The 26,582-nt window shown below is 30.6% G+C and overlaps 5 long non-coding RNA genes across 6 annotated transcripts; all 5 read right to left on the bottom strand.

Moving 5' to 3' along the window:
• Window positions 1-5,336: 5,336 nt before the first annotated feature.
• Window positions 5,337-6,624, bottom strand: LOC139772518 (uncharacterized). Its single transcript, XR_011718154.1, has 3 exons — window positions 6,248-6,624; window positions 5,877-6,013; window positions 5,337-5,600 (listed from the first exon to the last, which is right to left on the bottom strand). It is a non-coding gene; the product is annotated as an uncharacterized lncRNA (long non-coding RNA).
• A 176-nt stretch (window positions 6,625-6,800) lies between these two features.
• On the bottom strand, window positions 6,801-8,499 carry LOC139772517 (uncharacterized). Its single transcript, XR_011718153.1, has 2 exons — window positions 8,205-8,499; window positions 6,801-7,565 (listed from the first exon to the last, which is right to left on the bottom strand). It is a non-coding gene; the product is annotated as an uncharacterized lncRNA (long non-coding RNA).
• A 940-nt stretch (window positions 8,500-9,439) lies between these two features.
• On the bottom strand, window positions 9,440-10,439 carry LOC139772516 (uncharacterized). The gene is made up of 3 exons (XR_011718152.1): window positions 10,351-10,439; window positions 9,993-10,129; window positions 9,440-9,715 (listed from the first exon to the last, which is right to left on the bottom strand). It is a non-coding gene; the product is annotated as an uncharacterized lncRNA (long non-coding RNA).
• Window positions 10,440-16,035: 5,596 nt separating this feature from the next.
• On the bottom strand, window positions 16,036-17,145 carry LOC139772500 (uncharacterized). 2 transcript variants are annotated; one of them, XR_011718140.1, is made up of 3 exons: window positions 17,131-17,145; window positions 16,940-17,069; window positions 16,036-16,326 (listed from the first exon to the last, which is right to left on the bottom strand). It is a non-coding gene; the product is annotated as an uncharacterized lncRNA (long non-coding RNA). The 2 variants fall into 2 exon arrangements; XR_011718139.1 differs by lacking the exon at window positions 17,131-17,145 and having other exon boundaries at window positions 16,940-17,124.
• Window positions 17,146-24,162: 7,017 nt separating this feature from the next.
• On the bottom strand, window positions 24,163-26,094 carry LOC139772515 (uncharacterized). Its single transcript, XR_011718151.1, has 3 exons — window positions 25,745-26,094; window positions 25,360-25,510; window positions 24,163-24,413 (listed from the first exon to the last, which is right to left on the bottom strand). It is a non-coding gene; the product is annotated as an uncharacterized lncRNA (long non-coding RNA).
• Window positions 26,095-26,582: the final 488 nt, after the last annotated feature.

Genomic DNA, 26,582 nt, shown 5'->3' with positions numbered 1-26,582 from the left:
AATTCGCAGATAAGAGAGTAAAGCTACTATAAAATATAAGCAGCTTTTATTCTATACCAGTAATGCAAAACGCGTTACCGATTTTGACTGTATACATATTGTTGAAAATTAATACGGAACAATATAAATACCCGAGAATTTGCATTTAATTGGTGAAAATATAAACGTATAAAGAGTACGTGCGTATGTCAGATCCAGTTTAACAAAGTGCAACATAATACCAATTATTTCTATATTATTAAATATCATGCTCATTTATATTGCATTTATATTGTCCATGAACACATGTTTTGTGTAACATTTATAGAGTTTTACACAGCCATGTTACTTTTGTTTGTCGACAAAATGTAATAGTTGGCCAATTGCTCTGTAATTAAGTGACGTTTGCGATCATGTGGATCGATTATTTAATAATATAATGCGCTAAGAAGCGAAATACCAACACGTCAAGTCACTGCGTGTACACTTGATGTAACATTTATAATATTATACTGTTTATACAAAAATAAAATAGAAATTAATGCAATTTTTTTCTCGGTTAATAAAATTGCATAATTATCGACACGGTTCTAAACATATCCGGTTAATATATAAATAAATTCATATACATACATTTTACATGAAAAGAGAAATTAAGTTTTATTTGTAACCTAATATTTTTTATCTAATTTTAATTTTGTATTTATAAAGTGCTAGGAATAATACACATCGACCTTTTTACATACACATTATCTCGTTGTTTAATTAATGTATATTTAATTATGCATCTAAAACAACTAAACATAGCATTCATGGTAGAAACTATAGCATAATAATAGATATTAAATTTCAAGCACATCCGATTATGCCCGCAGATATATTTACAATAATCCCTCCAAATAATAATGGCGCGGTCGTCTAATTCGTTTTAGCCATTATATTATCGAGGAATTAATGATTGTGTAAGTACAGTTTTAGTATGCACGTAGTAATTCCATAAGCCTTTTTTGTTCTCTTTTACTTGCTTTTAATACTACTGAAGTAAAATGTACGATTACGCTAAAGTTTTTTTTTTTTTTCAAAAATAATTATTAAATGTATATTAAAGACAGCTAGTTTTAAAACCAAAAAAGCACATTAAACGACAAGCTTGAAATAAATTTAAAGCAATTCTAATTTAATAATTATCATATTATTTTATATTTTGAATATAGGTACATCTAAACTTTTTGAATAATTTATAATTACAATGAAAATTAAGAATACATTCTAAACTAGATTTTCTGAATATGTAATTATTTCAAAATAACGTTATTTATTTTATTCTCTTTTTGCTTAATTAAATTTTGAAGAAAATCAGATACTTCTTTAATTGCCTTAATTATTAAAAATGATATTTTATATGTACAAAATAAATGCAATCGACATAGAAATATGTTATATGCATCATTGCTATCATGATACGATAGAATTGAGTGATAATTATTGTTTCACGATTGTATTAATAAATAAATAATCCCATATGCATACAATACCAATACAAATTTAAATATGTTGATTGTTGATATTAAAAAATTTTTATATTGTAGTTGTTAAACATGTTCTGTTATAAATATATATTACATATACACATAATTATAAATAAATAAAACGAGGAATATTGAATAGCTCTTTATTTAAAGTTATATATAATATATATAGAAATGCTCTTTTTAAATAATTATATGAGAGAAAAATAGTATCATGGTCGATATAAAGAAGTGTTAAGCGATATTACTGTAAGTATTCTTGTGGTATATTTGGTGGATATGGTCCATTGCCAAGAGGTCTTTTATCTTGTCCAGGTATAATCAGACCGCCTTTTGGTACACATTTGGCCTGATAGGTCGAACATACCAAATAGCGACAGCAGTCATCAGATTGGTGACACTAGAGTATTTGTAATATAATAATTAGAGATATGTTTCAATATTAAAAATTAATATTGCCGACAAATGGGCACGTTTAAAACATTGTCTTAATATACATAAGTTTATGTGAATTATACAGAAAACGAAACATAAATTAAAAATGTCTTAATTTTAATCTGTGTTTTCTCTCACGTATTTTTTTCGTCTGTCTTTATAATACTTACTAAACCAAGCCAAGGACTACATGTTTCTTCTTCAGAAGCAACCATAGTTATAGCAATCATGACAAAAACAGTGAAAATAACGAACTTCATTTTGCCAATATTTTCTGTAATTATTATTTCTTATAATATCTACAATTCGGTACACATGCAATATAATAATATAATAATATAATAATACTTTTTTATAAAAATTACGATATTAATTAACTTCACGTAAATATATATCTTTTGAGAATGCTAAAATTTATCTTTTAAATAATATAAGAAAAATATTTTATTATTAATATAATACAAATAGTTTTATAGAAATAGTTTATTGTTAATTTGGATTTTTAATCTTTATTTAAAAAATTAGATAATTAAATTAGATATGAACTTACCGTTTATCTTTGAGAGCAAACTCGTTATGTAGGTTATACGGTATGATCGCAACTGACGGATATTTGTTTTTCGAAGAGTATTTATACTTTATATCGCACTTGTGCAAATTGAAGATATCGGAAATATATTACTTACATTAGCTACTATATGAAAGGAAACATCTGTTTATACATATAGGCAAACTGTTGTGAAAAGTTACATTCTTGCCTCTTTAATACCAATTATTAGTCATAACCGTAAGAGGTTCATATTTCATCAGTTCCGTATTTTGCAGATCGGAGTATTTTGCATTTTATTGACGTTAGAACGTTTTACAATGTTCGATATATTCTGTAGGATTAAATTACATAACAATTAACATAATAATTAAGTTATAAAATGCAATTGTATAAACTGTTTTGTCACATTATTACAAATCTATTTTATTATTAAACAACTGCATTGAGAAAATTGTATCAACTAAAAGATTTTTTGATAAATCTGTTATAAACATTTAGGAGTATCAAAATAGGAGTTAGCTATTATAATCTTTTTCAAGATTATAGTCTTAAAAAACTTCTTTAAAAAATTAATGTTATTTTCAAAGTATAATAATTTTAATAATAATTTTTTAATTATGACTGTTATCGAGAGAATTAATTATTATGTGTAGAAGTTTGGTACGCACGTACTAATTCCATAAGCATTTTTTGTTCTTTTCTATACCTACTTAGTTTTGTGATTTTATATGTACGATTATGCTGAAGTAACTTTCAAAAGTAATTATTTGTTTTATTTAAATATATAGATATTAAAAGCGGTTAATTCTAAAACTAAAAATATATTAAATAATGCAGTTATCTTGAAATAGATCTAAAACAATTTTAAATTAATAATTATTAATTATCGTATTACCCCTGGTAGAAATGTCATGCATTTTTTAGCAGTTACTGGACAGTTATATTAACTTCTGTCTAATAACTGAGAAGTAAAACTACTTGGGATTCCAATCAAGATGTAACGCTTTTCCTTCAGTTACTGCGCACAAAAGATGCGCAAAATCTGAACTCATTTACTGAACAATAACTGGACAATAAATGAACGATTGAATTGATTAATAAGCAAATCTACTGATAAAGAAATGGACAGTTTTGCTCTAGTAATATTTTATTGCTAAATGTAAAATTTTGAGGTTAATGAGTCATAGTGCAGGAAATCTTTCGTGCGTATTATACTAAAAGTAGCGGTATATAATATATTTTATATACCGAAGATGTTTTGCAGTATGACACTCTCATTGACCTTATTTTTATATTCGGATTGCATATAGATAAACACTTTTACATTTTTCTTCAAAAATTTCATTTTTAAGGATTAGTTTTAGTTTTACTTTTTATATCATTAATATTATTATCATCAGAATAGTCTGATGTGTTCTCATCGCAATTCAAATCTGTATTATTAAAATATACATTTCTGTTGTCTTTTACTCACTTACAATCATAGCCTTATTAGTTGTCATTTCTGCAACAAAATTTTTTCCTGTCATATTCCTTATTTCCTCCAATTTCCTTTTCCTTGCTCTATGTTTTTCTACACGTTCACTCATTCTTCACGCAGTTTTAAGATCTTTACGCAATCTTTTAAATTAATTTTATACAGACTGTATAATACGCGCACGTTATAAAACTGAATCAATATTACAATATGTCTTGGAAACAATGGAAACTCAATGAAACTTTGTTGAGTTCTTATCCAGTTCCTGCGCAGTATTTTAACTAATAATCATCTATTAATACTAGACAATAACTGGGCAGGTGTCCACGCAAACTGCATATATTTTTACCAGGAAAACTGCTTCAGATACTGAATAAAATTCTATCAAGTTCTTGTCCATTTCCTACGCAGTATAATATTGTTACACAAATGACTACACAGAAAAAAAAATATTCTTGAATTGAAAATATATTTAGTTTAAAGTTCCAACAACATGGAAATCTTGAAATAAAATTATATTGCGTTAAACGAAGAAAATTTGCTTGAATGAAGTCATTATATAGTTCAACCAAGAAAAAAAATGTTGAAATAAAAAGTTGAAATTCTTATAAGAAGCTTATAGTAATCTTGCGTATATACGAAACAATCTACATCTTCTTATTAGAATTTCAACTTTTTATTTCAACATTTTTTTTCTTGGTTGAACTATATAATGTCTTCATTCAAGCAAATTTTCTTCGTTTAACGCAATATAATTTTATTTCAAGATTTCCATGTTGTTGGAACTTTAAACTAAATATATTTTCAAATCAAGAATATTTTTTTTTTCTGTGAATGCACACTCAATCGTAATACTAGACAGTAACTGGAAGGGTGTCTAGGAAAACTGCATACATTTCTACCAGGGACTTTATTTTGCCTATATATTTAAATTTCTTGCAAAGTTTATAATAATTTATAATTACAACTAAAAAATACGTTCTAAACTAGATTCTCTTAACTACGTATTTCAGAACGATATTGTCGCATTCTGCTTAATCAAATTAGTAAGAAAATTTTGCTTTTTTAAATTCTGTCGAGTTACTATTTACATGAGATTTTATAAACATTTACAAAATAAATGCAATCAACACAGAAATATTATATACATCGTTGCAATCATGATACGCTAGATCTCGAATTAAATAATCATTATATGCCATAATCATTAATATGTAAATAAATAATTATACACATATGCAGTGGCAAATTATAAAAAATTTAAATGTATTAATATTAAATTTTTTTTATATTATTAAGCATATTTTTCTTTAAATGTTTACTGCCTATATATAGTGTTAATTGTTATTAAATAAGACAAAGAATATTGATAGCTCCTGTGAATGTCTTTATTTAAAGTTACATATAATATAAAAACTGTGTCTTCTCTTTTACACATATATATGAAAGAAGAAGAGATGAAAGAAGATTAGTGCCGTAGTCAGATATAAAGAAATATCAATCCTTATTAGTATGGCATTTGTCGTCCACGAGGTCTTGTATCTCCTTTAGACCTCGGGTATTGTGGCACACATATGTTAGCATGTTCCTGACATTTCAGATTGCGACAGCACTCACTAGTTTGTCTACACTAAAATATTTATAATATAATAATTAGAGATATGTTTCAATATTAAAAATTAACATTAGTTAATATTGCTGATATATATATCAACACAGATTTAAAATAGCATCTGGTCTCTTTCATTTAATACATGTAATAAATTTATACGAATTATACGTAGAATATAAAACAAATTTATAATTTCTTAATTCTAATTTAATTTCTCTCATTCTCTTTTCGTCTATAATCATTACTATAAAAATGACTGTCTCTTGTATACATAAATGCAATCGAAATACATACAGGGAGACTCAAAGAAACGCAGGATGCCTCATAACTCTCATAAGATTCTTCACTATGCTTTCCTCGCTTGTATGCCATAGCCATAGCAATCATAATGAAAATGGTGAAAATAACGAACTTCATCTTGCCAATATTTTCTGTAATTATTTCTTATATATAATATCTACAACGGACATGCGATACAATAATTTAATAATATTGCTATACAAATCACCATAATAAATTTAAATATATCTTTTAAATGACGAAACTAATAAAATAAGAAATATTTTATTATTAACATAATACAGACAGTTTTATAGAAATAGTTGATTATTAATTTAAATTCTCAGCTTTTATTTTAAAAAAATTTGATGAATTTAAGAACTTACCTATTAAGAATTGTTCTTGGAGAGTGAGTTGGTTACACAGATTGTACGATGTGATCGTAACTGACGAATTTTTTCATCTTCGAAGAGTTTTTATACTTTGTATCGCACTTGTGTAAATCAAAAATATCGGAAATGTACTGCTTACGTCATCTGCTATACGAAAGAAAATATTTGCTTTTAAAGACGTACAAAGTTGTCGTCTTTTTAATCCAAATTATCAATTACAACCGTAAGTTCCGTATTTGCAGATCGGAGTATTTTGCATTTTGTGTACCTACGTTAGAATCTTTTGCAATGTTCAGTATATTAAATAGGATTAAATTACATAATATAATAATCAAAGTATAAACGCAATTGTATAAATAGTTTTGTCACATTATTACAATTCTATTTCATTATTAAACAACTGCATTAAAGAAATTGTATTAATTATAAAAGATTTTTAAATAAATCTTTTATAGTGGATTTATTAAAGGAATTTATCAGAGGATTTATTAGAGGAATTTAGGTTGATCAAAGAATATAGAGATTAACTATTGTAATTGTGAAAAAGTTTTTGTTAAAAGAGTAAAAGTTATTATTTTTAAAATACAATAATTTCTAATAATAAATGTTTAATAACACCGCTTTTTAATACCGTTTCAAATTTAATTGTCTTTCGATTCTAATCAAATATCGCCGCTGGCTATTCAAGATAAGATGAATTATTGCTAAATATTTTAAGCAAACATACATTATTCAATTGCAACAGTTGCATATTTCAGCGGAAACTAAAAAGGAAATTTATCTCGCAGCAAATTACAGTCACCATATTATATAATTTAGATAACAGGACTCAAGACATCGTAATTTAATATTATTATATAATTTTTTATTTATTTAATACATTGGTTAATTATCGTGGTTGTTTATTTTATAATTTACGTCATGTATATGTATACTTGTTTCTAATATAAATACCAGAGTACGTTCTTATTTTTATAAAAATATTATCGTATAAAATGAATTATTTTTGCTGTTCAACAAATCGACTTCAATTTGGTTGATAATGTTGAAGAAGGGTTCTTAGTCATTGAGACATAAAGAGTATATTGCTGGGTAATGACTAAGCAAGTGTATATTTCCAATTATTGAGTAAATTTTCACATATTTTTAAATCAGCCAATATTGAATCATAGTTCTACGCAACAAAGTCCAGGTTGAGCTATACCATTTATGATTATTGGGCAGGGGCAGGTTCATGTGGGCCTCCTTCGGTGCAGCGAAGAGTAAATTTATTACACACAAATCTCGCGCAACACTGAGCGTCAATCGCGCACTGAAAAAGATAACGTGAGATTATTATCTTGCACGATGTCTTTTGTATTACATAACTTAATTATTTAAATTTAAACTCAATGCACTTTCGTCACTTCTGACTTAATCCGTATTATCCACGCACATTTATAAAATTGTTCCCTGTAATCAACACTCAAATCTTGTCATTACTCACTACTTAAAATATTCAAAATGTGACACTTTATACAACAATATATTTTACTCTTTCTTTATTTTGCTTAATTGTGTATAATTTGGAGGAAAGGGATGAAACACGTGTTCCTTACATACAGAAAACATGTTTAATACACCGGATTAAAATATTATGTATATGTATATGTATATATATATATATATATATGCATATGTATATATATGTATATATATGTATATACATATACATAAATATATAATATATAAATAACAATCAAGTATAAAAATCTCACTACATTTGTTAAATTTTCAATTTATGTCATCTCTATAAATTACATATAGAATCCATCATATTTTTAAAAAGTATACTATTAAGTTATATTAATTAATTTAATGGTTTTCACGGAACAAATATATGAATTAATAAAAAATGTGGAGATACACATATATTACAGTTCAAAACATAATATCATGCAATGGTACTTACGATTCCTCCGCGTGGTACGCAGGCCATGACCAAAGTCATTGCGAGAAGCGTAAAGCAAAGAAGCACGATGAATTTTCCCATTTTCGATTAATTGCTTGACAGATTTCCTGTTTTATAAAGTATATGTAGAACTATTGAGAAAGTAGAAAAATACTTTTAAGCTATATAGAGATGAAGCTTTCGTATCCTCATCTGTAGTCAGCTCAGTGAAATTCAAAGTGAATCAGTTCGGTGATCGCTCAGCTTATATACAGAATCATTGGTGCATAGAAATATAGAATGATAATCTCTTTAAGTATGTGGGTTGTAGTGCACTTTGAAAGTTTTTATCAGCCTACGTCCGGTTATGCCCGTCGCTGATATCTATTATCGTTTATCAGGCTTCATCAATTGCGCAAATTTAATTATGACTGTTATCGAGAGAATTAATTATTATGTGTAGAAGTTCGGTACGCACATACTAATTCCATAAGCATTTTTTGTTCTTTTCTATACTTAGTTTTGTGATGTTATATGTACGATTATGCTGAAGTAACTTTCAAAAGTAATTATTTGACGCGTTTTTTAAATAAACTTGGCCAGTTGGGTCGAGTAAACGATACCTACGCTGAAGTAACTTTCAAAAGTAATTATTTGTTTTATTTAAATATATAGATATTAAAAGCGGTTAATTCTAAAACTAAAAATATATTAAATAATGCAGTTATCTTGAAATAGATCTAAAACAATTTTAAATTAATAATTATTAATTATCGTATTACTTTATTTTGCCTATATATTTAAATTTCTTGCAAAGTTTATAATAATTTATAATTACAACTAAAAAATACGTTCTAAACTAGATTCTCTTAACTACGTATTTCAGAACGATATTGTCGCATTCTGCTTAATCAAATTAGTAAGAAAATTTTGCTTTTTTAAATTCTGTCGAGTTACTATTTACATGAGATTTTGTACATATGTTATAAACATTTACAAAATAAATGCAATCAACACAGAAATATTATATACATCGTTGCAATCATGATACGCTAGATCTCGAATTAAATAATCATTATATGCCATAATCATTAATAAGTAAATAAATAATTAGCCATATACATATATGCAGTGGCAAATTATAAAAAAATTAAATGTATTAATATTAAATTTTTTTTATATTATTAAGCATATTTTTCTTTAAATGTTTACTGCCTATATATAGTGTTAATTGTTATTAAATAAGACAAAGAATATTGATAGCTCCTGTGAATGTCTTTATTTAAAGTTACATATAATGTAGAAACTGTCTTCTCTTTTACACATATATATGAAAGAAGAAGAGATGAAGAAGAAGAGATAAAAGAAAAGTAGTGCCGTAGTCAGATATAAAGAAATATCAATCCTTATTAGTATGGCATTTGTCGTCCACGAGGTCTTGTATCTCCTTTAGACCTCGGGTATTGTGGCACACATATGTTAGCATGTTCCTGACATTTCAGATTGCGACAGCACTCACTAGTTTGTCTACACTAAAATATTTATAATATAATAATTAGAGATATGTTTCAATATTAAAAATTAACATTAGTTAATATTGCTGATATATATATCAACACAGATTTAAAATAGCATCTGGTCTCTTTCATTTAATACATGTAATAAATTTATACGAATTATACGTAGAATATAAAACAAATTTATAACTTTCTTAATTCTAATTTAATTTCTCTCATTCTCTTTTCGTCTATAATCATTACTATAAAAATGACTGTCTCTTGTATACATAAATGCAATCGAAATACATACAGGGAGACTCAAAGAAACGCAGGATGCCTCATAACTCTCATAAGATTCTTCACTATGCTTTCCTCGCTTGTATGCCATAGCCATAGCAATCATAATGAAAATGGTGAAAATAACGAACTTCATCTTGCCAATATTTTCTGTAATTATTTCTTATATATAATATCTACAACGGACATGCGACACAATAATTTGATAATATTGCTATAAAAATCACCATAATAAATTTAAATGACGAAACTAATAAAATAAGAAATATTTTATTATTAACACAATACAGATAGTTTTATAGAAATAGTTGATTATTAATTTCGACTCTCAGCCTTTATTTTAAAAAAATTTGATGAACTTAAGAACTTACCTATTAAGAATTGTTCTTGGAGAGTGAGTTGGTTACACAGATCGTACGATGTGATTGTAACTGACGAATTTTTTTATCTTCGAAGAGTATTTATAGTTTGTATCGCACTTGTGTAAATCGAAAATATCGGAAATGTACTGCTTACGTCATCTGCTATACGAAAGAAAATATTTGTTTTCAAAGACGCACAAAGTTCTCGTCTTTTTAATCCAAATTATCAATTACAACCGTTTAAGTACATTTATTGCAGTTCCGTATTTGCAGATCGGAGTATTTTGCATTTTGTGTACCTACGGTAGAATCTTTTGCAATATTCAGTATATTAAATAGGATTAAATTACATAATATAATAATCCAAGTATAAAACGCAATTGTATAAATAGTTTTGTCACATTATTACAATTCTATTTCATTATTAAACAACTGCATTAAAGAAATTGTATCAACTATAAAAGATTTTTAAATAAATCTCTTATAGTGTATTTATTAAAGGAATTTATCTCAGAGGATTTATTAGAGGAATTTAGGATGATCAGAATATAGAGATTAACTATTATAATTGTGAAAAAGTTTTTGTTAAAAGAGTAAAAGTTATTATTTTTAAAATACAATAATTTCTAATAATAAATGTTTAATAACACCGCTTTTTAATACCGTTTCAAATTTAATTGTCTTTCGATTCTAATCAAATATCGCCGCTGGGTATTCAAGATAAGATGAATTATTGCTAAATATTTTAAGCAAACATACATTATTCAGTTGCAACAGTTGCATATTCCAGCGGAAACTAAAAAGGAAATTTATCTCGCAGCAAATTACAGTCACCATATTATATAATTTAAGTAACAAGACTAAAGACATTGTAATTTAATATTATTATATAATTTTTTATTTATTTATTACATGGGTTGATTATCGTGGTTGTTTATTTTATAATTTACGTCATGTATATGTATACTTGTTTCTAATATAAATACCAGAGTACGTTCTTATTTTTATAAAAATATTATCATATAAAATAAATTATTTTTGCTGTTCAACAAATCGACTTCAATTTGGTTGATAATGTTGAAGAAGGGTTCTTAGTCATTGAGACATAAAGAGTATATTGCTGGGTAATGACTAAGCAAGTGTATATTTCCAATTATTGTGTAAATTTTCACATATTTTTAAATCAATCAAGATTAAATATCATCGTTCTACGCAACAAAGACCAGGTCGAGCTATCATTTATGATTATTGGGCAGGGGCAGGTTCATGTTGTGGCCATTCTACTCCTGCGCCTGGGCCTCCGGGTCCCCATGGTCCTCCTGGTCCTGCGCCGTCTACGCCCGGTCCTCCAGTGCAACGATTAGCGTATGGATTACAGATAAATCCCCCGCAACAATCAGCGTCATTCTGGCACTGAAAAATATTACGCGAGATTATTATCTTGCACGATGTCTTTCGTATTACATAACTTAATTATTTAAACTTAAGCTCAATGCACTTTCGTCACTTCTGACTTAATCCGTATTATCCACACATTTATAAAATTGTTCTCTGTAATCAACACTCAAATCTTGTCATTACTCACTAGGTACTTAAAATATTCAAAATGTGACACTTTATACAGCAATATATTTTACTCTTTCTTTATTCTGCTTAATTGTGTATAACTTGGAGGAAAGAGACGAAACGTGTTAATTACATACAGAAAACATGTTTAATACACCGGATTAAAATATTATGTATATACATACATATATATACATATACATAAATATATAATATATAAATAACAATCAAGTATAAAAATCTCACTACATTTGTTAAATTTTCAATTTATGTCATCTCTATAAATTACATATAGAATCCATCATATTTTTAAAAAGTATACTATTAAGTGATATTAATTAATTCAATGGTTTTCACGAAACAAATATATGAATTAATAAAAATGTGGAGATACACATATATTACAGTTTAAAACATAATATCATGCAATAGTACTTACGATTGCTCCGGGTGGTTTGCAGGCCATGACCAAAGTCATTGCGAGAAGCGTAAAGCAAAGAAGCACGATGAATTTTCCCATTTCGATTAATTGCTTGAGAGATTTCCTGTTTTATAAAGTATATGTAGAACTATTGAGAAAGTAGAACAATACTTTTAAACTATATAGAGATGAAGCTTTCGTATCCTCACCTGTAGTCAGCTCAGTGAAATTCAAAGTGAATCAGTTCGGTGATTGCTCAGCTTATATACAGAATCATTGGTGCATAGAAATATAGAATGATAATCTCTTTAAGTATGTGGGTGTGTAGTGCACCTTGAAAGTTTTTATGAGCCTACGTCTGTTTGTGCCCGTCGCTGATATCTATTATCGTTTATCAGGCTTCATCAATTGCGCAAATACCGTGAGAATCATAGTCAACACATTACGTAAAGATCTATGTTCGTGGGTCTTGACAAAGAGTGGGAAAAATTATAAACCCCCCCGCAGAGACAATATCACGATAACGATAGCCTTTCCTCGTGATAGCATCGCGGTGTAGTTGCGTCGCTTCTTTATTTATCCGTATATTCGATATCGTGATCTAAAACAATTTTAAATTAATAATTATTAATTATCGTATTACTTTATTTTGCCTATATATTTAAATTTCTTGCAAAGTTTATAATAATTTATAATTAAAACTAAAAACGTTCTGAACTAGATTTTCTTAACTACGTATTTCAGAACGATATTTTCGCATTCTGCTTAATCAAATTAGTAAGAAAATTTTGCTTTTTTAAATTCTGTCGAGTTACTATTTACACGAGATTTCATACATATGTTATAAACATTTACCAAATAAATGCAATCAACACAGAAATATTATATACATCGTTGCAATCATGATACGCTAGATCTCGAATTAAATAATCATTATATGCCATAATCATTAATAAGTAAAAAAATAATTATACATATATGCAGTGGCAAATTATAAAAAATTTAAATGTATTAATATTAAATTTTTTTTATATTATTAAGCATATTTTTCTTTAAATGTTTACTACCTATATATAGTGTTAATTGTTATTTCTTTTTATTTAGGATAATGATTCTCTTCTCGGGATACATGTTCTGTGTTTCTACACCTATTCTATATTAATTTATACACTTATTTCTTGTCTCTTCAGTTTTTCTCTCTCTTTCTTTTTATTGCACAACTTCAGCATCCATTCTATTCCTTTTCCGTCTTCTGCCATTATAAATTCTTCGCTCGGATTGGCTGCTTTTGATTCCGGGCATTCTCTTAGTATATGGTGCCAGGATTCCTCTCTTTCTTCACACAACCTGCACATTTTCTTGCCTTCCTCCTCCCAGTGTCTATTACCTTTCCATTCGTGTCCGCATCTGAATCTTGCAATTGTTTTCATCTTTGTGCCTTTTCCTTTCCACTCCAAATATTTCGCTCTTTCACTTGTTTTCCACCTGTTGTATTCTTTCGTTTATTTCGATCTCTCCATCTTCTTTCCTCTCTCTTCCAATTTTTCCTCTTTGTAGTTGGTTGTCCATTCTTCTATCGTGTTTTTTCCCTGTTCCTCCCTTGCATCTCTTGTCCACTGGTTTAATCTGCCCTCCTCGTAAAACGTCTGCATCCTTCTGCCCCGTTGTGTCTCCTCCCATTCTATATTGCTGATTTCTCTTCTGCATTCTCTCAGTATTTCGTTGTCAGCCATTCCTTTTATTTATTTTTTTGGTATTTTAGTGCTCTTCCTCCAGCTTCTATACTGATTTGTTCTATCTTTGTTTCTTCTCTGATTATATAGCCTAGCGTGCATCTGTCTAAGCCTAATATCCATCTTATGTATCTTTCTTGAAGTGCTTCTATCTCCTTCCATTCTTTCCATATTTCTACTCCGTATAAGAGTATGCTTTTGACCATGACATTAAACATTATCATTCTCTTGTCGAAGTCTCCTCCAAATTTCCTTTCACCTATTCCCCAAACCTGTGCCATGGCTGCTGCTGCTCTTCTTACAATATCTTTTATGTGTGCTTCATCGGTGTTGCATTTCTTAAATGTAAATCCCAGATATTTGATGACTTTTTCTATCTTGTTGTCCTTCCATTTCCAGTTCCTTTCTTGTTTAATTCTCTCTTTCTTACAAAAGACCAACATTTTGGATTTATCTGCGTTTAAAGTCAGTTCTTTTTCCTCTAAATATCTTTCTAGGCTTTTCAGCATTTTCTTCATTTCTCTTTCCGTCTCCGCCATCATCGCTAGGTCGTCTGCGTACGCCAAGGTATATATTCTCCTTCTTCCCAATTTTACGCCTCCATTCTGCCTTTTCTTTAGAAAATCCTCCACGTCCGCGATAAATGTTATGAACAGGAGTGGGCTCAATGGGCATCCTTGCCTCAACCCTCCTTCTGTCCAGAACTCTTCTGTGCATTTGTCTCCTACGATTACTCTGTTGATCGTTTCCTCATAAATATCTTTTATTCTGTCGATTAGTTTCCTATTTATACCGCGTTCTTCCAGAACTTTCCATAGTTTCTTTCTGTTCACCTTATCGAACGCTGCCTTCAGGTCTGCAAAGAAGACGTAGAGTTTTCCCTTCTTTTTCGTTATCGTTTTTTCTGCTGTTATATGTATACTTGTTTCTAATATAAATACCAGAGTAGGGGAACCCGGGGCTCGTTGGCACAAGAGGCAAGTTGGCAATGCGTTCCGTTTATGTATTTATAGCGAAAGAAATAATGGAAAAGTTATCACAAAACGTCTCTTTTATGATATAGGTGCTTTTCCCAAAGTTTTATTTAAATCAAACAAGTATTACAATAGAAAAAGAGAAAACTCTAATTCAAGAGGTGGCAAGTAAATTTTCGAGCGTTTCAAAATATCATATTAATGCTCTTCAGCTTGAGAAGTAAATTAAAGTGACGAATTATTAGTTAAAAGAAAAGTTTCTATTACTATACGTCATTTTGAGAAACAACAGTAATTTATTGTAAGAAAATGACTGAAATCAAATATATGTAGGGATGGGGTATGTTGGCTCATATCAAAGCATGCTTAGCTTGACTTGTTGTTGCCGCGCGCGTGAGATCTGTGTGAGCATGTGATTTGCTACCTACATTGCTGATAGAAGCTAGATATATATTTATATTAATATTTTTATATTGAAGAAAGCTATATCTAAAATAGTTTACAATTGTTCTTCTGCAACAGCATTTTGCTATTCGATTATTACGAAATAACTTTAAAAGATACAATCTTTATCAAGAAGTACATATCTGTTACCCGTTTTGTGTTTCTATTACGTTTTCATTAATTTAACATGGACTTTTGTCGCATAGCCAACTTACCCTACTATCGGCAAGTTGGCTACAATGCAGCATGTTCGTATTTCACTTATTACAAAGAAATTATACACTATACAGGAGCGTTCCTGGCATGAAAATGTAGAGAAAGGTTTTCTCTATTATATTAGCTCGGTTTAATTATGAAAATTAATTGTTTAAAAGCTCAAGTGCCGAAATTGTGAAAACGGTGCCAACGAGCCCCGGTTTCCCCTACGTTCTTATTTTTATAAAAATATTATCATATAAAATGAATTATTTTTGCTGTTCAACAAATCGACTTCAATTTGGTTGATAATGATAAGAAGGGTTTTTAGTCATTGAGACATAAAGAGTATATTGCTGGGTAATGATTAAGCAAGTATATATTTTCAATTATTGTGTAAATTTTCACATATTTTTAAATTAATCAAGATTAAATCATAGTTCTACGCAACAAAGTCCAGGTCGAGCTATCATTTATGATTATAGGGCAGGGGCAGGTTCATGTTGTGGCCATTCTGCTCCTGCGCCTGTTGGGCCTCCTGGTCTTGCGACGTCCATGGCCGATCTTCCAGTGCACCGAGCCCGGTGCATCGATAAGCATCACCCCATCGATCACACTGCAATTTCCTGCAACATTCAGCGTCATTGTTGCACTGAAAAAGATTACGCGAGATTATTATTTTGCACGATGTCTTTCGTATTACATAACTTAATTATTTAAACTTAAACCCAATGCACTTTCGTCACTTCTGACTTAATCCGTATTATCCACACATTTATAAAATTGTTCCCTGTAATCAACACTCAAATCTTGTCATTACTCACTACTTAAAATATTCAAAATGTGACACTTTATACAGCAATATATTTTACTCTTTCTTTATTCTGCTTAATTGTGTATAACTTGGAGGAAAGAGATGAAACGTGTTCCTTACATACAGAAAACATGTTTAATACACCGGATTAAAATATTATGTATATGTATATATATATATATATATATATATGTATGTATATACATATACATAAATATATAATATATAAATAACAATCAAGTATAAAAATCTCACTACATTTGTTAAATTTTCAATTTATGTCATCTCTATAAATTACATATATAGAATCCATCATATTTTTAAAAAGCATACTATTAAGTTATATTAATTAATTTAATGGTTTTCACGAAACAAATATATGAATTAATAAAAAATGTAGAGATACACATATATTACAGTTCAAAACATAATATCATACAATGGTACTTACGCGTGCTCCGAGTTTTTTGCAGGCCATGACCAAATTCATTGCGAGAAGCGTAAAGCAAAGAAGCACGATGAATTTTCCCATTTCGATTAATTGCTTGAGAGATTTCCTGTTTTATAAAATATATGTAGAACTATTGAGAAAGTAGAAAAATACTTTTAAACTATATAGAGATGAAGCTTTCGTATCCTCACCTGTAGTCAGCTCAATGAAATTCAAACTGAATCAGTTCGGTGATCGGTCAGCTTATATACAGAATTATTGATGCATAGAAATATAGAATGATAATCTCTTTAAGTATGTGGTTTGTAGTGCACTTTGAAAATTTTAATTAGCCTACGTCCTGTTTATGCCCGTCGCTGATATCTATTATCGTTTAGATCTATTATCTATTATCGTTTAGATCTATTATCGTAACATATTACGTAAAGATCTATGTAGATTTTGACAAAGAGTGGGAAAAATTATAAACCCCCCCCAGAGACAATATCACGAAAACGAAAGCCTTTCCTCGTGATAGCATCGCGGTGTAATTGCGTCGCTTCTTTATTTATCCGTATATTCGATATCGTGACAACCAGCCACAGCGTGCTCACTGCAATGAAAATATCACTAACAATAAGTAATACCGCGAGAGATGGATTTTAGTATCTGTAAAATGTATAAGATTTAATTCTGTTAATTTTATAATCATAACATTGAAATGTGATTTGTGCAATAACCCAACAAAATATCCTTTTAGAATAATGCTTTTGATAATAATAATACTTTTAGTTTTTAATACTTTCGATCAAAAATGCTAGACTTTATAATAAATCGTGCTATACGTAGCATTTGGATGAATCATCATTGTATCTTTCCAATTCTTCTTCCTCATTTGCAAACGTAAAACTTCGCTCTAAAGCTATCATTTCTAATTTTATCATCAAAATAGGAAGATGTTGTTCGTGTTTACTTCGACGCAAAGCATGATAAGATGTGCAAACATCCCAACAAATATCGTAAATTACAAATTAATCAAGATTTAGTACTACATTAAGATAACAAAAGTAAATAGACATGCGTAAGAAAATGCTAATAGTTTAACAGATACAATGTGACGAAGAACTTTCGACTCATTTGAGTCGAAAGAAGACTTCATCAAATTTGTTATAACATATTGAACTCAAATATTGTTGAATTTTTACTTCAGCTAGATTGTCATCTTAAATGTTTAACGTGAGATACAAGTATTTAATAAAGCACATGCCCACGTGCAATATTATATAATTTGTATTAAAACATGTTTAATTGTATTATAGTCATACTGCATTATATACAATAATATATGTTAGCAACGTTACTAATTGCTGATTATCCAAAGATTCTTTTGAGATAGCAAGCGCGGGAATTATTATTTAACGCGCCTGTCAAATCCAAAATTGATCTAACAATAATAATACGGTTTGCAGCCCCTGATAACATTATTTCGTTTTCGCCTTCCTCACTATAATGTATCGGCGCAAAGTTATTATTTCGACATTTGGCCCCGATTTCGCGCGTATGATGTAGCAAAATATAATCACGTTTTGTCAGCAGTGTCGTCGTGCCGTCACGGCGCGTAGGGCAGTTTGCACATTCCCGACTTTTTATTGTCCGAAAGTGTCACGATTTGATGTTAGTTGTAATCGTCCATTACGTTTTTCGCTCGCTGTCGGGCGATAATTGGCGGCACCACCGGTGTAATATTTCAGAACACCCGCCGTATAACGCGCTCGCGTGTCATTCGGCCTATCAAAACCGTTCTCCAAATTGATTCAGTTGTCGTTCCTCCCTGTAGAAGAAACCCTTTCGTATTTTTCGGGAAATTGTCCACCATAATAGTTACCGCGATTTCTTGTCCGAAAGATACCGTTTATTAAGCATTAATAGAACTTAGCATTCATCAGTTCAAATTAAACAATTCTACATAATTATCATTATCACATTTGTTTATTATATTTTAATGTCGTATTTTTATAGGGTAAACTCGGGTAAGCCATACAGGAAAGATGGTCAACTCATGTTCATTCGATGTTTCATGGCGAGCTAGATTGAAAGAACATAGGTTGGCCATCTTTCCTGTATGGCCATCTTACCCGAGTTTACCCTAGAGAGTATTTTAAAGAGCGCTTTTTTGAACGAGATAGATTGCTCTTTAAAGTCAATAGTTATTAATTTACCAATATGACAATATATAAAAACATTATACAAATAATATAATAATATAATACAGAATCAAAATAAAATATGAAAAATAACTGCTTTTATTATTGTTTATTCTACTATATGTATTTCTACTCTAGTATATATTTCCAAGTAACATAAAATGTTAGGCAATTTTTATTATTTTCTCTGTGAGAGGTGCGATTTTAACTTTTCCCTATGAATCCTCATAAATTTCAAGTATTTTCATGTAGCTAAATTAACGGTATCAATAGTACATAGATGTTATAATGAATTATGTAATTTGTATAATTTGTACATATAGTATTAATTACATGCATTAATAACAAACAACCGATGCAGCGTACAGCCAAAAATATGTAAACGCCTAATTCCCACTGTCACTCAATCTCCGAACCAAACCCCCCGTAGCTATCATATATAATATTTTCTCTCTACGCGCAAAGTTCGCTTAATTGAGTGCGCCATTATCTGTAATTTAATGCAATGTAAACGATTAAAACGTTTATCAAATTCGGTCCTGATTCTGGACTAACTGATGAGTGGTGAATCATTTCATTATGACGATAATTGCACAATTACAAAGCCAGATGTATAGCCGCGGCCGAAGATAATAAAAAAATCGGGAAAAAGATTCTGTTATGAAGTTACGACGTGTTATGAAGACAAAACGTTAAAACGGAAATTCGATGGAATAGGAAATTCTAGGGCAAGTACGGCAAAAATTGCATTTTTCAACGTGGAATGCATCCGACAGACTGCATTCTGCATCTCGCGATGAAATGCTCGGGTTATCGCCGAGCGAGATTCAAGCATTTGCAATTATCGATGTATATTGCGACGTAACCGCATGTGTCATGCGGTCGTTAAAGTGACGTGAATCACACTCAAGAAGCAGGAGCTCTTTCGAAGAAACGATAATAACGTTATCTTGTTTCCGGTTTTTTTCCAACGAGTTCTGCTTTGATGAGATTAATCACTCGTATACCCATACATTGTGATTATAAGCCTAAAACAGACCTTTTTTCAATCGTAAACATGAAAGAACATATCAGATATACATATATATATATATAATTGAGAAGCGATCTTCTTAATTAGATTGTCGTATTTCACGTCTAAATGAATTAATTTCTATCTATCTCAAAAATCGAGAGACACACACGTGAGAGACACATACGCTATCAGGTCAGTATATTTCCGTTATGACTTCTACGTCAATTCTGATAATAGAACGATCATAATAGAATTGTCGTGTTTTAGACGTGGTGAATGAATTACCTTCGCTTCCAGGCTGATATCTGAATTAGTCTTGCGTGCAGAGAGTGTGTACATTTGTACACCCTTTCCTTAACACAGTGCAACATCTACACGCACTTCCGACTTACACTTCCGAGCTAACCACTCCTTTCCGTTACACGCGACGGCTCAACCCCTAAGAAACCATTAAGCTCGTTATGAAATTACCGTAAATGTCTCGGATAAAAACAACTGCTATCCCACCACGTTTAATAGCCGAAAATGTTGATTGTCGAAATCAATAAGGAGAACGAATTATTTAAATATTATTTTATAATTATAGTAAAGAGAGATATATATATTCTTATGAATATTATTATATTAGAAAAATATATATGAGTAAATATAATATACAAAATTGCAGTTTAACACCACATATGGATAATTACTTTTGCCGACATGACAATAGATTTCCAAATAACCTGAATTTATCGCTAATTGCTCATTAATCAGTGACCAAAGTTAATTACTAAATGTTATGATAAACTCTATAACCTGTAGAAAAAGATATAAAAGTTATAATTTTTATATATTATTTCAAAGCCTTACACGATCGATTATTCTCGAATTCTACATAAAATCGATAATTTACCAGAGTTGCTTGTTGCAAGATGTAACAGAGTTTATTGAACGCGATGTGTAATTGTTACGCGATTACATCAATTCATCAATTCGAACGCAACCAAAACAATATTTTTATTAATCTAAAGCTGTCAAATTAAAACTTCCATTTAAAAACAAAATATTTATAAACATTACTTGATAAATATTTATATTGTTTTACATATTTCTATGCGACAACGAATTATTGTTTAGTAAAACTGTGTAAGTAAAAAATGCGATTAGGAGACAGTCAACCGCGAAAAGTTAATCTCAATGAAAGATATAAGGGACGCTCAATAAGCAATTTTCGTTATCTGTCTCGCGCGGTTGAAATAATTACTTAAACTATCAAAATTTTCCAATAGCTCTTTTGTTTTGATCATTCTGGAACGATATCGGAATGGAAATCAATAGATACATTTGTTCGTGTTGGAGGCTATCGTTTAATTCGTTATTATCTAGTGAAGTATATGAATGTTGATCTGCATAAAATGCTCTCGAACCTTATCGAATAATTGATTTATATAGTAAAAAATTTTTTTTTCTCTTTTCTCCCCCCCCCCCTCTCTCTCTCTCTCTCTGTCTCTGTCTTTCTCGACATGCACGAGGTCTCGCCTCGATAGAGTCACTTAAACGATAAATCTTCACCGCTAACGTCGTCGTCCCCGTCTTTCGTGGTTTTGCTCTGTAGGATCTATCGCTCCCTTAGTTAGCGGACTCCGGCCTTCCAGTCGTCTCATTCGCGTTCTTCGGCGTAAACGTCGCCCGGCGTCGTCGCTTCCACCAGCCACGGTCGAAACGGAGAGCGGAGTCTCTCTAGGCTGAAGTGCCGGACAATTTGATAATTGGATCTGCGGCAGTGCCGTGATTTACGCGCGGTAGGGTCCACGCTGACCGTCCGGGTGGCCGCCGCTACGCGGAACCGCTCCGGAAGCAAAGTGGAGACGATTTCGACAGATAGATAGAGACGCGAGGCAAAGCGAGATGGAGAGAGAAAGAGAGAGAGAGAGAGAGAGAGAGAGAGAGAGAGACGTCTTCTCGCGAATTAGCTAAAACTACGTCTCTACTATGGCTAGACGCTGTTTTACGACATTCCCCAATTCTCGTTACAGTACGAACGTTATCTCGCGCAATGCATGCGCGATCAATGTATAGTACCTATACTATAATAGAGATGTACTAATCGCTTGCATATCTTACGTAGATCGCTTACATTGAAATGCATGATTATTGATAAATTGTATTTATTTTTGTACGAATATCGCGATTCTATTATTTATAATTATACCGTTACAGACTTCTTTGCTACATAGATTGCATTTACGATGAAGGATAAATAATAATACTAATAAAGAAATAGAAAAAAGACAAAGATGATAATTAAGATATCCTTCCGACGGACAGAATTAACAAATTATCTAATGTTTAAAAAAATCATGTTATGTATTAAATTATATTTTACCTTGTTACATTAACATTTTTTAGATTAGAATATCTTATTATTATCTAGTAGTATTAAATCGTGTTGGACATTCTCTCGAGGACATTCGGTGGGAGCTTTAAAGCTTCTCCAGTTATAGTCTCGGAGGCTAGTTCAAAGAAATCGCGATCACGAAAATTTGCTTGCAATCCAAACGACATGCCCTCGAATGGGCTCTACGAATCAAATCTGCAACGCTGAAGAAAGTGATGACCCGTAAAAAGTAACAGTGAGAAGGCGTTGAGAAGAGTATCATAAAGTCTCCCTTCGTTTGGCGAGATGCTTCGTCCGCTCTCCACTGCCCCACGGCTTGGTTTTTCAGCTTCGCCACGCACGTCGTGACGTGTTAGCCGTAAAACAGACAAGAGATTGCCGTGAAATAAACTCCGAGCGGTAGCTCCTTTATATCGGGAAGATACGCGCAACAACAGAACATTCTTTTTTGTCTTTAAAAAAATATCATAAGAAAAGCGAAATGCACAAGCGACCCATTGCGTTATCTTCATATTTAGAGTTACTCATACTACAGATTGCTATATATTTTTCATTAAAGTTGCATTACATTGCGCGGTTTCACGTTAGAATAGTAATAAATCTTGAGAATCGATCAGTTAGATTTTACAGCAAACGAAGTGTTAAATAAGAACGTAAGTACGGTCGTTTTACGTTATTTTATTGAACACTTTATTTTTTCACGAACGTTTCTTCACAGTTGTTTGCGTGACGAAAAATACATACACATTTACAGACGTTGATAAAGAAATCAGAATTCATCAGTCATAATTTTGTAACGAGAGAAAACATACGTTCAATTAGGTTTTGCCTAATCGATTTTGGAGTCTCTGATAAAGACACTCAGGCTCGCGCTATTTATTTATCGTCGCGCGTGTATATACCGATATAACAAACAATGCAACAACGATGCTCGTGCGTCGCACTTAAATTGTAAATTGACATATGTTATTTTTTTGTTAGCGCATGCTTTTTTCTAAAACTCAACAATACAGATAAAAAGAAACCTGCGAAATACTTTCTAAATTTAAATATATAGATATTAAAAGCGGTTAATTCTAAAACTAAAAATATATTAAATAATGCAGTTATCTTGAAATAGATATAAAACAATTTTAAATTAATAATTATTAATTATCATATTACTTTATTTTGCCTATATATTTAAATTTCTTGCAAAGTTTATAATAATTTATAATTATAATTTATAATTAAAACTAAAAAATACGTTCTAAACTAGATTTTCTTAACTACGTATTTCAGAACGATATTGTCGCATTCTGCTTAATCAAATTAGTAAGAAAATTTTGCTTTTTTAAATTCTGTCGAGTTACTATTTACACGAGATTTTATACATATGTTATAAACATTTACAAAATAAATGCAATCAACACAGAAATATTATATACATCGTTGCAATCATGATACGCTAGATCTCGAATTAAATAATCATTATATGCCATAATCATTAATAAGTAAATAAATCATTCTACATATATGCAGTGGCAAATTATAAAAAAATTAAATGTATTGATATTAAAATTTTTTTATATTATTAAGCATATTTTTCTTTAAATGTTTACTACCTATATATAGTGTTAATTGTTATTAAATAAGACAAAGAATATTGATAGCTCTTGTGAATGTCTTTATTTAAGGTTACATATAATATAGAAACTGTCTTCTTTTTTACACATATATATATGAAAGAAAAGTAGTGTGTCGTAGTCAGATATAAATAAATATCAATTCTTATTAGTATGGCATTTGTCGTCCACGAGGTCTTGTATCTCCTCTAGACCTTGGGTATTGTTGCACACATATGTTAGCATGTTCCTGCCATTCCAGATTGCGACAGTACTCACTTGTTTGTCTACACTAAAATATTTATAATATAATAATTAGAGATATGTTTCAATATTAAAAATTAACATTAGTTAATATTGCTGATATATATATATCAACCCAGATTTAAAATAGCATCTGGTCTCTTTCTTTTAATACATATAATAAATTTATACAAATTATACGTAGAATATGAAACAAATTTATAATTTCTTAATTCTAATTTAATTTCTCTCATTCTCTTTTCGGGGAGAACACGATAACTAGGGCCCCTTGATTTGACTGTGGTTTCTGGTAGTATTTTTTACGCTGAACAAAAAATTATATAGGTCTTATAGGGCTAACTGCTTTAGTTTTCGAGATATGCAGTATTAAAGCTCAGAATAAATATAATATAAATCTTTACTTTTTTTTAAATTGGTAATTATGCATAAATGGACACCCTCACTCAGGAGGGTGACGTTGACAATATACACTTTTCACGTGAACCGAGGTTCACCCCCACCTCCCCCCTGCTTTCGGGGGAGGTGCGGTAGCCCCTCCCCCGCTTACGTGTGTACTGTTTATACACACACAATTGAAGTATTATTTAAAAATTCATATTAACTTTCCACGCATGAAAAGTTCACGCATACACTTTTCACGCGAACCGAGGTTCACCCCCACCTCCCCCCTGCTTTCGGGGGAGGTGCGGTAGCCCCTTTCCCGCTTACGTGTGTACTGTTTATACACACACAATTGAAGTATTATTTAAATTTATATTATATTTATTTTGAGCTTTAATACTGCATATCTCGAAAACTAAAGCAGTTAGCCCTATAAGACCTATATAATTTTTTGTTCAGCGTAAAAAATACTACCAGAAACCACAGTCAAATCAAGGGGCCCTAGTTATCGTGTTCGTGACCTCTTTTCGTCTATAATCATTACTATAAAAATGACTGTCTCTTGTATATATAAATGCAATCGAAATACATACAGGGTGGCGAAGGAAGAAGAGCAGGACGAAGAGCAGGATGACACACAACTCGCATAAGATTCTTCACTATACTTTTCTCGCTTGTATGCCATAGCCATAGCAATCATAATGAAAATGGTGAAAATAACAAACTTCATCTTGCCAATATTTTCTGTAATTATTTCTTATATAAAATATCTACAACGGACATGCGATACAATAATTTGATAATATTGCTATAAAAATCACCATAATAAATTGAAATATATGTTTTAAATGACGAAACTAATAAAATAAGAAATATTTTGTTATTAACACAATACAGATAGTTTTATAGAAATAGTTGATTATTAATTTCGACTCTCAGCCTTTATTTTAAAAAAATTTGATGAATTTAAGAACTTACCTGTTAAGAATTGTTCTTGGAGAGTGAGTTGGTTACACAGATCGTACGATGTGATCGTAACTGACGAATTTTTTTTATCTTCGAAGAGTATTTATAGTTTGTATCGCACTTGTGATCTAAATCGAAAATATCGGAAATGTACTGCTTACGTCATCTGCTATACGAAAGAAAATATTTGTTTTCAAAGATGCAGACTGCGTTATTCTTTGACAGATGTACCGCCCCAGTCAAACTCCCCGCCTGGCAGTGTCCTCGAATCGGATCACGCGGGAGTATTAACGGCGATCGGCCGCGAGGCCTAACGCCACTCTGACACGCTTGGCTCTGGAACATGCACCGTGACCGCCGGGGCACGAAGCCCGGGGCACGCGTTCCGCCTAACCGAGTAAGTAAGGAAACGATGAAATTCATCGGCGATGTTGCCATCGCCCCCTTATGCTACACCTCTCATGTCTCCTTACAGTGCCAGACTAGAGTCAAGCTCAACATGGTCTTCTTTCCCCGCTAATTTTTCCAAGCCCGTTCCCTTGGCAGTGGTTGGCACAAAGTTCTCGTCTTTTTAATCCAAATTATCAATTACAACCTTAAGAAGTACATTTATTGCAGTTCCGTATTTGCAGATCGGAGTATTTTGCATTTTGTGTACCTACGTTAGAATCTTTTGCAATATTCAGTATATTAAATAGGATTAAATTACATAATATAATAATCAAAGTATAAAACGCAATTGTATAAATAGTTTTGTCACATTATTACAATTCTATTTCATTATTAAACAACTGCATTAAAGAAATTGTATCAACTATAAAAGATTTTTAAATAAATCTCTTATAGTGGA

The sequence above is a fragment of the Temnothorax nylanderi genome, unplaced genomic scaffold, assembly GCF_030848795.1.
Source record: "Temnothorax nylanderi isolate EJ_2023f unplaced genomic scaffold, tnyl_v1.0 TNYL_tig0050_pilon, whole genome shotgun sequence".
NCBI classification, from domain to species: domain Eukaryota; kingdom Metazoa; phylum Arthropoda; class Insecta; order Hymenoptera; family Formicidae; genus Temnothorax; species Temnothorax nylanderi.
Note: the sequence above shows the minus strand (reverse complement) of the source record. Positions and strands in the feature narration are given on the sequence as shown.